At 43.6% G+C, this 14,991-nt stretch overlaps 1 protein-coding gene and 1 pseudogene across 4 annotated transcripts in view; both read left to right on the top strand.

Annotated features, from left to right (window-relative positions):
• The window catches only part of AIG1 (androgen induced 1), a 208,521-nt gene that overhangs the window by 78,230 nt on the left and 115,300 nt on the right, over window positions 1-14,991 (top strand). The window lies entirely within an intron of this gene.
• Window positions 925-1,041, top strand: LOC118979012 (uncharacterized; annotated as a pseudogene).

Genomic DNA, 14,991 nt, shown 5'->3' with positions numbered 1-14,991 from the left:
CTCCAGCAATGACTAATGGATTGACCTGGTGCCACACTAGTGCTGCTCCACGCATGCTGCTCTGCACAAGACGAGCCTTTGGAAATGACCTTGAAACAGAGTGTTGCCAAGTTAATGAAATATGGGCCTTCAAGAAGTGCCATTTCTCCAGCAAGTTACAGACGGGTATTTGCGACATTGTCAAAGCGCAGCCTCTTAATTTGGCATTGGGTTATCAAGAGTGTTTAACATACACTAGGAATGATGTTCCCTCTTGACTTTATTAGTTGCACTTTGTAACAGGTTGGAAAAATTAGGTAATGGAGAAATTGGCATTCCACTGTTGTTTCTCTTAGGTGTTTTCTTTTCAAACTTTTGCTGAAGGGACAGAAGATGCCCAAAGGGTGAAGGTGCAGTTAGTGGATAACGAGAAGATGATAGGAAGAAGTACCTCTCTGCACTTGTAAACCGCCCAGTTGATAGGTTCCACCTCACCAGATTTAGGCTCCAGGAGAGGAGCATCGCCTTATCACAGTGTGCACAGCCATAGAATAACCTGTTGTAGTTTAGAAATGCTCATTGATGTTGACGTCAGTTGTTGCCATGCCGTTTTCCAGACAGTGAGGGATGTGTTTGTGTTGGTGCACAATGTCTCCCTTCGATGGCGCTTCTCACGCTGGTGAAGTTGGCTGACATTTCAGGATTTGGATAATGAAGCTGTGCTTTCACCTTACCTGGTAGTCAGTGATCAGTCTCCTGGATTGGCGTGACTTTGAAATGCCAGCTTCCCTCCCTGTGGCCCTGCTTCCACAACCATGCAGGGGGTAAGGCAGGCCAAGGTCAAAGTGGGATGGTTGGAAGAGCACTGGGGAGTGAGAAGTATTCTCTGAATTCATTCTTAATTTTCTTGAGATAACCTTTTTTTATGCAAAGTCAGATTCAGTACTTCTTTTTAAAAAGACAAGAGAGAAAGAGATCAAAGGGCTCCAGCGCTCTGGGTGTCATGTCTTTGGTGCTTATGGTTCGCAAGCCACCGAGTCTATCCTCTCGTGCTGGACATGGTTGAAAAATAACAAAAAGACCATTCAACCCCTTCAAAGCATTCTGAGAAGATTCTTATAAAAGACTTCTGGCCATTCTTATTTTTTAAATGCTGATAATCCTCACTAAGTAATCCTGGGAAATAGACATCTATAAGATCAGGGCAACAGACTGTCAACAGCAACTTCCCAGAACATTCCTTCTTCCTTCATCTGGGATTTTTCAATAAGTAATTTGATATTTCTGTAAGTTTATACTGGAATCACTAAAATGAAGGCATTTTTTCCTTATAAGCTCAAGCCTTCCAGAGTCATCATTTTGTGGAGTTACATAAGGGAGCCTTGCAACTAAGCTAAAAATCTAAATTATAGAATCTAGCTGTGGCAAAACTCTTCATATTTTATTCAGTAACATAGGTTAAAACCAATAACACATTTACAAAGCGTTTTTTTTTCATGCAGTCACTCATAATAAAGTGAAGCTTGGTGATTTTATATGCCATATGATAAATTTTGTGCTTGTGATTTTTTTCCCAGTTGCCTGATTTTGGTATTGCCTGAAAGGTTCTGTCAGTGGAATCTCAGAAAGAGTCCATTTATCTTACCCTACTTTCTTTATCTATCTATATTTAGGGTGATTCATTCTTAATTAGAATACCACACCTTGTTTTTTTACTCTTAAATGTTTTTGACTGGAGAACACATTTTCTCAGATAGCCCCCATCCTTAATTTAGAGTCTGTCGTATTAATATGCCTAATTTTTAATGTATTTTCTAAAACACTTCTCAGCTTCTTTTTTTAATCTTTTTTTTTTTAGCTTCTTAAATAAAGAAGGGATGGGGGCAGGGTGTGGAGACTGAAAACAGGATGAGAAAAAGAGAAAGGCATGTAGCAGGGACAGCAACCATCAGGTACACCATGAGTTCTGGTGCTTAGTAGCACCAGTGTAGATCTGGTGTAGACCACAGGACCGAAGGTACAGAACAGAGAGAGAAGGCCCAAGCCAACGAGATTTGACACCCAATAATCATTGGTCCTCGACCTTCTGCTAACGTCAGCACTGAGCACTACCTTTCTCCTCTTTATCATATTTTTTAGTTCTCTTTTGAGTAGACATTTAGAAATGAGGAATTGGTGAGCTTGCCATAGTCAGCTTAGTCAGACAATATGTTTACCCCATAAGNCTTTTTTTTTTTTAGCTTCTTAAATAAAGAAGGGATGGGGGCAGGGTGTGGAGACTGAAAACAGGATGAGAAAAAGAGAAAGGCATGTAGGAGGGGACAGCAACCATCAGGTACACCATGAATTCTGGTGCTTAGTAGCACCAGTGTAGATCTGGTGTAGACCACAGGACCGAAGGCACAGAACAGAGAGAGAAGGCCCAAGCCAACGAGATTTGACACCCAATAATCATTGGTCCTTGACCTTCTGCTAACGTCAGCACTGAGCACTACCTTTCTCCTCTTTATCATATTTTTTAGTTCTCTTTTGAGTAGACATTTAGAAATGAGGAATTGGTGAGCTTGCCATAGTCAGCTTAGTCAGACAATACGTTTACCCCATAAGTTATATTCATAACCTCACCCTCCTAATTTTTAGAATCATATGAGATTATTTGTGTGTATAGGAATAGAATGTAAAGTATTTTCTTATGAAAAAAATTCGTTCTGCATCCCTGCCGAGCTTCCCCCAGTTGAACAAGGACTTTCTTTCCAAAGCCTCAGGTAGGGACTTTCTTAGCCTTTATTGTGACTGGGTGTCACTTTGTCCCATTTGCTTTCATTGCAGAGTACCTCAGACATCTTCTTTGTGCCTTCATATATATGATTATAAGGGAACACACGATTGAAAGGAATATGATCTTGTATTAGTCAGCATTATCCAAAGAAATAGAATCAATAGCACATGAGCAAATAATAAGGAATTAGCGCACATGATTATGGAGGCTGAGAAGTCCCAAGATATGCAGTCAACAAGCTGGAGCCCCCAGAGAGCCGATCACATCGTTTTAGTCCAAGTCAACAAGCCTGAGAACAAGAAGAGGCAATGCAGTGGGTTCTAGTCTGTGTCTGAGACCAAAGGCAGGAAGAGAATGATGTCCCTGCATGACAAAATGCAGCAGAGTAAAGGGGCAGCACATTTTTTCTAGGTCAGCCTTTTATTCTATTCAGGTCCTCGGTGGATTGGATGGGACCTGCCCGCATTGGGGAGAACGTCTCCGTTACTCAGCCTACTGATCCGAATGTTCATCTCACCCAGAAACACCCTCCTACACACACCCAGAAAAATGTTCATCCAAATACCTAGCCCAGTCAGGCTGACACATAAAATTCACCATCACCAGTCCCCATTGAAAACCCCTCTTTTCCTTTAAAAACAACTCCACTTCTAGATGTCTGCAGACTGCCTTCCTTCTCAAGTGCCATGAAAATTGCACTTGTGTTGGTCAACGCTGCTTGGTCTACATCTTTTGCTCAAGGTTCTGATGGGTTCAGTCCAGGAGGGGACCCATGCACCATGAGTACTTTTTAATGTTCCCCTCACAGGGTTCTGAGGAATAGCTAAAGTTGGTTTGAGAACCCTCGACTTTGTTGGTCTCTGGGCTTCCGTAGAGTCGAAAGTGGTTAGTGGAAGAACACAAGAGGAATGTCACCATGGTTGGTGGCTGGGGCTGAGCCGCGTGGAGGGTATGGCGCACAGACAAACCTGTTGAATGTGCATAACCAGCTTAACCCAACCCTTACGGGCCAGTTGCAGGATGGCACCCGTACCTTGCTTCCTGCCGGGGTAAAATACTGGCAGCATCCCAAGATTCTGGGAAAAACAAATCAATATTAACATTTCTTAGCAGATTAAAAGCATAATACGTCAATTCGTATTAATCCTTGGCAATATTTATAGAGTTAAATTGTCTGTAACTAATTAGAGATGGCAGTTAACAGGGGACATGGGTTTCCTCTGAGTTATATGAAACAAAGTATAAATCTTATATATAACTCTATTTCCTACAGAAAGGATTTTTTGCTTGTCAGTGGGATTTTTTAAAGTTTTATTTTATTTTCTTGGATCGCATTACTTTTCCATAAATCCTATAAACAGAATTACAGTGAGGTGAGTCATAGTCTTAACACTTTTTTGAAGCTGCTTTTGCCAATGCAGCTTGGAATATAGGGGATTGAAAAAAACAACTGTGTTGGAAAAACATGGGAAGGGAAGGGAAAGGAAAGGAGGGGAAAGAGTGAGGCAAAGAAGGAAGGAACAAAGAGGGGAGGGAGGAAGGAAGGAAGGAAGACAGGAAGGAGGGAGGGAGGGAAGGAGAGAAGATACAAAATATTTGACTTTAGATTATATTTTTTAACTTAATGACATTACATTAAAGGTAAAATGTTTTGCGGTATCTCGTTGGTGGGTTGTAGACAGCTTTGAAATACAAATGGATTTGGATTTCAAAAGTTCATGAGCTATAGTCATTGAGAACTGGGAACATAGTTCCCCACAGAAATTTTGTTATATAAGTAGCAATTAATGTTCCAGGCAAGCTCATAAACTCTCCTCCTTCTGTTTTGAAGCTGAATGATTGTGCATTTACAGTGATAAATAGTAGGCTACAATATTGGAAACTTGTAGATCTGAAGAACAAAAAAAGCAATAAAGTCAGTTGTGGAGTCGCTTAAAACTTTTCACTTCAATGCTGGTGCTGGAGGGAGACCAGCTTTGATTTGGGAGGCCTGGAGGCATTCAAAACACCTAATGTTGATGTTTGAGGGCACCCACCGCTCAAAGGAGCCAAAGCCATTCTTTCTCGAGGGGCTCTGCAGCCACACTGTGCTTTAAGCTTAGCAGGAAACCCCAGCACTCTTGGACCATGTGAATAAGTCCTCAATAGAATGCCGCCTTTCCTTTCTCTAACAAACATTGACAGGGCACACACTAGGTGTGATGTGCTCCTTACCACTTATGCCAGAAAGAAAGCAGGAAGAACCCCTCTCTTTGTGGAATTTATAATCTAGTGGGGGAGACAGTCAAATAATTATACAGATAGATGGCCTATGACGCATACATTTGTATGAAAAAATATTGTGTGACTATTGAAGTTGATACCTATTTACAAAAAATAATGATGAGTCCCACAGTGTGTACCTGGAGATGGAGAGGAAAGAAATCTTTGTTAAATACCTGCCATGGGCCAGCCACTTACTTTAGGGCATCTCATTTCATCCCGAGTGACCCTGAGAGGTAGAGGTCATTATCACCACTTCTCAGATGAGGAGCTGAGACTTGGAGTCATCAAGCAATGCATCAAAGATGGGAAGACATTGGGCCGCAGAGATGGGGCTCAAACTAAGCCTGTCTGACTCCAGGCACTTTCTGCCAATCCATGTGGAGATATTTCCTATCATTTTACTCAGTGTTATAAGATGCGTTAATGTCCACCTCGAATTTAGTGATGGAAACAGTACTTTCTCTCCTGATGCTGGTGCTTCTTTTCCTCAATGCGAGTTATTTCTGCCTCTTCTCTGATGCTATATTTAGTCCTCTCATCCATGGCCAGCTCACCCGTGGTTCCCAGTACAGTCTCCTCTCCTTCTTTCCCAACATATATTTTTTGTCTGATTTTTTTTGTTTTGTGTTGGTTTTTGCTGCCCTGAGCATTTCATTGCAAGCTGCTTTGCCCTTTTGAAATATAGTTAGAATGCACATTACATGAGTAGAAAAGAAACAGATGTGACTTCTGGAATTCCTTGATGGTCTCTTTCTGTACCCTCCACCTGACTTAGGACAGAGCCTTGCACTCAAGAGTGAGCAATAGGGATCGATTGATTATTAACTGGTTAACTGCAGCAATTCTGAAGGACAGCTCTCGTTGCTTTACGGAGAAGTTGTTGGCTCAGCTTGCTAAGTTAACTTCACTGGAACACTTACCACTTTCCTTTTCCTTAACAGAGAGTTATCTTTTGCATTTTCTTCTGTCACTCATAAAGGGATAAAGGACCAGGCGCAGAGTTGGCAGGCACCACACTTCTCTCTCTTGCTGGGCTAAGAACCTTATGGGTATTATCTACTTGATCCTTGCAACTTTATCGTGCTTCCCATTTTCCTGAAGGAGAAACGGAGCATGAGCGAACTTAAATGATTAATGGGGAAAGCGAGGAAATAACCTTTTTCCTGGTAATTCAGCAATAGGTAGAAGAAAAGATTAGGAAAAGAAAAGAGGACTAAGAAAAATAAATAGCTTCAGGTGTGACCAGTAAAATGCAGAAGAGGGCTGAGAAGTGACTTGTACAGAAATCCTTCTCCCTGCCCATCCCCTGCTTCACTGACCAGGATGTAAAAGTCGTGTGCAAATGCGTATTCTTATATACATGAGACTTTCTGTCATCAGGGGAGCATAACTTGGGGGGTGAGAAGGCTGTACTTAGAAATTTCTTAATCCACATATTTATTTTGATAATTTTAAGTTATACAGTTTAATGTTTGAACAGAAGCCTAAAGATCTCCTTCATTCTTCTGGGATCACCCTTGTTTTCCCATGGATCTCTCAGCCCACACTCACCCCAGAATCCCTGGGAACGTGGATGTGTGCTTGGCCCCCCTACCTCTTGGCAGGTGGCCTTCCCCCTGTGTGCCCCAGCGAGCTCCCGGTCATTACCGCCACCTGAGATAGCATCTTCCAGCACGCCCTCAGCTCTCCAGAACAGAAAGACAAAAAGCAGGGTCCTCGCTGCCTAGTCACACTGGAAAGAGGGAGAACCCCATTGTGAAGGACCCCAAGAGGTGAGCACCATCCAGGGAATGAGGAGGAAGCATCGTAAGAGATGAACCCATTCGTGGATATTTGCTTAACAAATGCTTGCTTAGTACCGTTATGCCTAGGACTTTTCTGGGTACTCATTTCATTCTTCTCAAGGGAAAAAAAAACAACCAATCAAGAGAGAAAAGTTCCCCTCTTCCCGAAGGAAGAGGAGGAAGAGCTCTGGAGATTGGTTTTCAGGAGCTGAAATTGGAGGTCTAGGGCAGACTCAGTGATTTGGGGAGAATGTCCACTCATGATGCGTGTAGGGGATGCAAACTAATCGGGTGTATCTGGAAGAGGAGTCAAAGGTGGGGGCTTTGCTGGAGCCATGGGCAGGGAAACAAGGAGGGTCTTCGATCTGGGAGAGCCTCACGCACCAAAAACTATTTCAGGTTTTACCTTTTATGACACAAGAAACATGTCGAAGTTTTGCATGAGGCAGATGAATGAATTCACACATTGAAGAGATGGGGAAAGAAAAGAGGGGTGACTCAGGCACAGGAACAGCATCTGCAGAGGCAGGAGACGCCACCGTATGTTGGGCAAAGCACACACTGTGGGATCCCACAGAAGAAGAGACGCAATGAGGCAAGGACACTGGGAAATCACCCAGGGCCGGTCCCCAGCCACCCAGTGTCCTGGCCAAAAAGACGAGTTTGATCCCAAGAGCTTAGAGGAGCTGTTGAAGGATTTTAAACAGAGGGAGGGCAGGGTCAGACATTTTAGAAGGCTTCCTCTGTCGGGGTCAATGGAGGAGAACTAACAGGGACAGCCTGGACTTGGAAGGAAAGACAGGAAGTCTGAGAATGGAGCTTTGGTCAACACCCACACTCCAGGGAGGAAAAGCCGGCAAGATACCATTGCACGGGTGGGAGAATAGCTCTGGGAGGAAGGGGCCCGAGAGAGGAGGACTCTTCTGGAAGGCGGGTCAGTCACATGTGCGTCCTGGGCCACAGAGATCAGCAGCGGACAAGGGTATTGAGGAGTGGCAAAATGACCCAGGGGACAAACCAGCAGAGAAAAAAGGAACCTGCCTGAAAGGCAAAATGTAAGAAAACAAAATCCCATTGATGTGGCTTTTTTTTTTAGGTGATGGAAGGTGGATGGTTTCATATTTGAAGCCAAAAACAAAGGCAGATTGAGAAACAGCCTTTGAGTGGTAGAGAATTGCCCCTCACTGGCCTTGGCTCCCTTTTCTCTAGGTGAATAGCATGCTGTGTCTAACATATGCCCCTTGCAGGGCCAGAAATCTCCCCAGCTACACAATGATGGTCTTTGGTGTTCTTCCTACCGCTTAATGTCCTGTCCATCCAGAATAATTTTCTCTGTGTTGATATGAATGTTAATCTATACATAGTAAGCATAAGTCACAGGAAAATATGCAGAAGCATAGTAACACAGAAGTTACTTGTTTTGCACATTTCTTGAGAAACTTTAAAATAATTATTCCCACTCCTGGCTTCTTATTTGTCAGCACACCCAAAGCAACAGAAGCAAAAATAACAAAAACATACTTTGATTCATTGGAAAGTTGCATGATTTAGATGATTTCTCCCAAATATTCTGAAATTTGATTTAGATACTTAAAGAGCCGTCAGAAATTTCTATGGACCCGTCATTAGAGATAAGCCATTTGTTTTTGTGAGGATTCAAAAAAAGAAAAATGTATTTTAGAAAATCGATGAAATCAGACTTGACGTGGAGAAAGAGTTTTCTGGGCAGACGTTACTCAAAGACTTTGGACCGAGGGCTCCAGGCTTCGACTGTTTCTCAAAGTAAATATGCAGGTGGGAGCCAGGAGGGGCCTGTCCAGAATGGGCTGTGCGGTTGGTGTTCAAATGAGCCCCGTCTGCCCCTGAGACCACAGGTGAGAGATACATGCTTCTGGGTTCTTTCTCATAGTTTCTCTAATCTTTCTGGCAATAAAAAAGGAAAAACTCATCAGGAGTATAAAGTGTTATTGAATCTGCAGCAGTCGTCATGGTTACCTGCATAGTTTCATCACTTTATTAATGTGTAATTCCCTTTATTTCTGGAAATATCATCATAGTGAAACATAATAGTCCTCAGCCTCTTAGTGAGTTTCGCCATATGTCTCCGAGACGCTGCCGATGGCTGTGACAAACGTGTGTGGTTTGTGGGCCATCTGTGTGCTGAAGACCCAGTTAACTAGGACATCATTGTTCAGGAAAAGGCAACTTGAAGGTAATCACTCTTGAGAATTCCTTAAAAGTTCAAATGCTTTCTTAAACAAAAGTGCCTATTTTTCCTAAAGGGAAATGTTCCAAAGCTGAGTCTTTTTCTAACTACAAGAATTTAGGTTTTCTGCCATTAAATTTTAAAGTAATTATCATTACTTTCTGAAGTCACTTTGAGGGGTTCAGGAATTTTTCATGATTGATTCTTTTAAAATTGATCTTTTCTAAATTTGTTTCTTGTATCATAGAAAGACTTTTATGAGACACTGTTGTTAATCAAGGTTTTTGAGCAAGGATTTCGAAATACACCCTCCCACTGCCCAAGCTGACGCTAAATAAAATAGTTCAGTAAATGACCTTTCAGGCTAACTGCATATGTCAGGGGCTGCTGGCTGATCCCCGCTTTCCTTTCTCTTTTCCTGTGCCAGACTGTATTTCCCAGCATTCCTTGCAGTTAGTTCTGACCTAGGACTCAGGTGACAGTGGAATGTGGATGGAAGTTATGAAGATCACTTCCAGGTCTCATTCACAGATCCCTCCCAACTTTTGTTTTGGGGCTTGTCTGCCAGTCTGCACTCTCTAGTAACTGGGTGGGGCAGAGCTTCCCTGCTGACCAGGAACACCTATTGTCATGGAAAAGAGACAACCTTCTGAGCAGTGAGGGTTGTGTGCTGTGTTACCCTAGCTAATATACTGTCAATATTTCTTCAATGTGGGCATATAAACTCTGGGAAAAGGTCCATGTTTTTCATCCACAACATTTCCCTGTAGCTTATCTCATAGTCTTTAAAAGAAACTGGCATTGTAAATCTGAAGGCCCCTCATCCAGGTCGGTGGGTAACTTTGCGGGGTTTTGACAAGCACTTGAGACCTGAATGGCTATAGCAATTTTACATAACTGGAAAACATCGCAGACCCTTGTGACTTATATGCATGAGGAGTCCAAGGAGTTGGAATTAGGCACTTTTCTGAATACTTCCATGTGCCAAGTACTGTGTCTGCCCCTCCAATATATGTGATTTATTGTCTTTAATTAATCTTCAAGGAAACTGTTATTCCCATTTTACAGACTTAAAGTGTCATTTAGTTTTAATAACTTCTTCATCATCACAAAGTAGCAAGGAAGGATTCAAAGAAATGTGTGCCTGGAACCAAATTCAGCCAAGCTCTTTACTTCGCTGCTTTTCGTGGCTTACACTCCGTTCACCGCATCAGTTGATCATTTTGCTCTATGACAGATTGATAGCTAGTAATAATTGCAAACATATGCGAAGACTATTTGATTATCTGTGATGTTGGGAACAGAAACTCTCATTAGATTCTAGTACTGACATTGTTGAGTTTTACCTTCTACCTTAATTAAAATATCAGAACAGTCGCTGCAATAGATAGCAAAATAACAGTTCTTTAAAACTGATGGCTTGGAGGGTGGCAGGCCACCTCTTCCTCACGAGGTTAACCGCGGCCCCAGGCTCTTTCATCTAGTGGCCTCTGGACCCTCTAGGGACTCTTCTTCATCTGCATGGGGGCAGTTGACGTACCACATCAGCCTTTAAGCCTTCAAAAGAGGGCACAGGAAAGGAAGGGGCAGATGTCTTTCCAGTTAAAGGCATGACCCAGAAATAGCAAACATCACTTTGGCTCAAAAAGTTGCATGGTCTTGCTGCTGTCTAACTGGAAGAGAGTCAGATGTGCTGTCTTTCCATGCCTGGCCTTGTGTCAGTGCTGTGTTCTTAGAGAGGAGGGGACAAGAGACCCTATGGGACAGAGAGCAGCTTTTGCCACACCTTCTCTCACTTCCCATTGTTGATGAACCTGAGACTGGGAAGGATCCAAAAGAGCAGTAGCAGAGAAGGGAAGAAAACAAATAAAGGAGACTGAGTAACTCAGAAATTGAGTCTCCCCTTTCTCCTTAACGTCTTCCAGAACATATGCTAAAAGAATCAAGGATTAGTGCCTTGCACTAAATCACTTTAAATTAGTCTATAACTATGAAATCAAACATTCCCTGAATAAAATGATTGCATCAGATTGAGGACATAGGAACAAAGACCAGATATTAAATAATATTAACTGAAGAGAATCAGTTTCATTAGGTTTCACATGTGGTTAAACTATAAAACAAAAACCTCATCTGGTAGAGATATTTACAGAGGTCTCTCTATAAGTGAAATGATATGATGTCTGGAGTTTGCTTTAAAATGCTCCAGAAAAAAAAAGAATGGGAAAGGGGGTTGATGAAGAGATAAAATTAGATTGGGAAAATGTCCTAAGTTGTTGAAGCTGGATGATAGGTTCATGGGGGTTCATTATGCTATTCTTTCTACTTTTAGGTATATTTGAAATATTCCATACCATAATAAAAAGTTAAATAAATACTAGTTCCAGGAAAGAAAAGCAGTTTTTGGCAGTGCCCTGACATAAGAGCTCATTTCTGTACTCCGGTTAAGTACATTCTTAAGTTTCCAGTGTATTATTGTTTGTTCTGCCTGCATACAACTGGCAAAAACTCATTTCATCTAAAGAATTCACTAACAATTTGCTTTTGAGCCAATTAAGTAAGACATTAGTGAGTGCCTGCTGTATCTAGTTGTGCAAATGAATCAAAAAATGAGTAAGATGAGGCTCCTGACCACTAAGTTTAAAGTCTAATCAAGAGGATAAGACAGTCTCTCAAATAAATCTAATTGAAGAGAGGTACACAAGAAGACTTAAACGTTAGGAAATCGCATCAAGTTGGAAGGATGGGGAAAGACTCCTGGGTCAGGTATAATGAGCTTTAAAGAGGGGGTAGGCTTTTGATGGATGGAAGTGGTGGGGAGAAAGGCTGTAAGCCAGAGAATTTGAGATGGTTTCCTGGTGACAGGAAAGGAAGGTATGGTTTTGAGTGAATCTGAATGTCCCATTACAGGAAATAGGGGAGTAAAGTTGACCTGACAGAGAAAATTCCTGTTCTTTAAGGGGACATGTCATTTTTGAGGTACCAGTGAGACTTGAGAGATGTCCACCTCCAGATGTGGTGATAGAGCACAGGAGGAGGGAAGCCAACCATGTGTATTGACAGTTGAACCTGTAAGTAGATAGTAGCAGGCATTTCTACTGAAGAGAATAAAGCCTTTTTAAGGCCAGTTTTATTGGAGTAGAGCACAGTCCCCGACTTCTCTCCCCGCCAACTGGACGCCTGTCACATTACCGCCCGAGCTCTGCCTCCTGTCTCCCCGACCCCCCACCCCGGTCTGTGCAAAAAATTGTCTTCCACGAAGCCACTCTCTAGTGCCAAAAAGGTTGGGGACTGCTGGTAGAGGGCGGAAATGATGGCATCATTATTTGAAAATAATGACAGGATGGTTTTCAAGACAGTTGGAGTCCCTGGTGTGACAGGGTCTGTATTTTTCTCTCAGCACGCCTTTCCCTTCCAGAGCCCTCTTATCTCTCGTTTTTCTCTCCTCGTTCCTCAGGCTAAGCTGCTCCAAAGCGGCGCCTGCACAGAATGTCTCCACTAGCTGACTTCCTTTCACTCTTTAACTCAGTCCGAGTCCGAATCCTGCTTCCTCCGGCCACTGAAACTGTGCCCAGGGCATCACGGAGGGTTCACAGTGCCTTCCACATTGACAGTGCTTGGGTGCCTTTTGCCGCTCCCTCCCTTGACTCTCTGAGCAACACTGGACCTGACCAACCTGACCAGCCACTCGTTTTTCCTTGCAGCTCTCTGCTTGGCCTCGGGCGTTCTCCTGGGTGCCGTTTCCCATTTTCCTCAGACTCCTTCTCTCCTGAACCTGTACCTGTTGTGGGGCCTTAGGACCAGTACTGGGCTTCGGACAGACTCTCCTGGAGGGTGTTTCCTGTTCTACGGTTTCACATTTATATCTCATTTGAGTCCTGGACCCACCTACTACCTCCACTTGGATTTCTCACAGGTGTTTCATATGTCACACAGGCTGAAATTTGGACCCCCACCCCCGTCTCTGTTCTCCATTTCAGTAAATATCACTACTACCTACCTACAGCACAGGTCAGGCCCATAAAGTGAATTGCTTTGTTTGCAAAGATCCCCAGGACAGTTCCGCTAGGAGGTTCAAACAAATACCACTCTGTTGCGGACTGTCTTTTGATCTTCAGACTGTTCCCTCAAGTGGCTGAAGTGTGTAAGCTGTAAAAATAAAGGTTCTCACGTAACTTCGTTGTAACACAGCTGTTTGATTCAGCACCAGTGCCGGCTATAAATGTAAACCTGTGGTTGGATTTAAGCTATATATTTTAAAGGGTTTTGTGGTCTGCTGGTTCTGGGCAGCCGGACTCTGAGCCTGACCATGCTCAGTTACAGTCGGGGCCAGCCCCAGGGAGTTCCATCAGTAGAGGGGACCCTGAAGATCCAAGGGCGTCCATCCTGCGGCCTGCGGGGCTGCATGTGGCTTGGAGTGGCTGTGAATGTGGCCTAACACAAAATCATAAATTTACTTAAAACATTATGAGAATTTTTTGTGTGATTGTGTGTCTCAGTGTATTTACTGTGTGGCCCAAGACAACTCTTCTTCTTCCAGTGTCTCCCAGAGACACCAAAAGGTGGGACACCCCTGGAGGAGGTGCCCATTCTGCTCTTCTTTCAGCTGGATTAGAAATCCACGGGTGCAGACCTCTGCACCACCCTCCACTTGGCCCCGAGTGGTGAAAACCAGAAACCCTAGTTCCCCTTTTCTGGCAGGGAGCTGGAGACACTGTCCTTCCACAAGAGAATAGTGTTAGAACAGGTCTGCGTCGTGTCCACGCCTCATGAGTCTGTGTTCCCAGTGGAAAGGCACAAGGATCTGGGGGAAAGAACCCGCTGCCGCTGTCCCCTGCAGAGTTAGCTAGTGATTCGTAAATCTGATTGGTACAGTTGTTTCAGTCTCTTCTTATACTGCTTTCTACATCCAACACAGACTCGCGTAGCATTAGTTATTTAACAGATGAGGAAACTGAGCATAGGAAGTCAGCAGAGCACTCAAAGACACCAAGCATTAAATTCAGCTTGTTCAATTTCTGTTTGGACCCACTCTGTTACACCAAGTTGCCTGAAGACTACCCCTGAATTACTTCTTCGCATGCCTACTGTGCCCTTGATATAAGACGTACCATAAAATTAACTCAACAACCGTTTGCCCAGATAGAGGAAGCACCAGCAGATCAAGTGTAATTATAACAGGGCTGTCTTTTAAAATTCTAACCAATGTTTTCCCCTTGATAATTCCTTTTTATCTCAGGCTTTTAGCTTCAGGATAAGCTAATGGCAGAAAACAGAGGCAAATTCTTGTCCATTGACCCCCCAAAATTGCCTCATGAAAGTCAAAAAGGATAATCAGAAGCCGGGGTTGGTTTTAGCTTGCTTTTGTTCATTACAAGACAGGATTTTTAAAGACATAAACTTTAACAATGTCTTCAAGGTTTGCTTTGACGATTTAAATTGTCAAGCCTGACAATTTAGTTGAGCTGCGGAGAGTGGAGGGTGACGTCTGAGAAGCTCCCTGTCCCGTAGGAGCGAACATCCGAGCTGCAGGCAGGAGGAGAGTGTGCAGTGGGACAGACGCTGGGGGACAATGGGAAGGTACGCCTGCTCTGCTTCTCCTGGCGATGGGAGTCATGGAAACCCCAGGAGCGTTCAGGAAATCCCGATTCCAATCATCGTCAGGGAGAGGCCACACCTCGAAGGGGAATCCTGTGTCGGCATGATGTTGGGAGGAGAGAAGCAGCACCGACCCACTGAGATGTCCAGGCTACGTGGAAAATGCCTTAGAACTCCCTGTGTCCCCAGAGACTGCCCTGGGAGGGGATGGGAAGGGCCTTGCTGCCCTGTAGATAGGTCACCGGATGCTATCAACAGATGTGATGTGGATTCCATGCTATGGAACAGAGGCAATGTCAGCAACAAAAGCAGTGTGGGTCCCCAACAAAGAGCCAAAGCAGGGGCTTATGGCCCTGATGCCTCTTCCCTGATATTATCAC

Source organism: Sturnira hondurensis, unplaced genomic scaffold (assembly GCF_014824575.4).
Source record: "Sturnira hondurensis isolate 20B ecotype Veracruz unplaced genomic scaffold, ASM1482457v3 Scaffold0022201, whole genome shotgun sequence".
In the NCBI taxonomy this organism is placed as follows: Eukaryota; Metazoa; Chordata; class Mammalia; order Chiroptera; family Phyllostomidae; genus Sturnira; species Sturnira hondurensis.
Note: the sequence above shows the minus strand (reverse complement) of the source record. Positions and strands in the feature narration are given on the sequence as shown.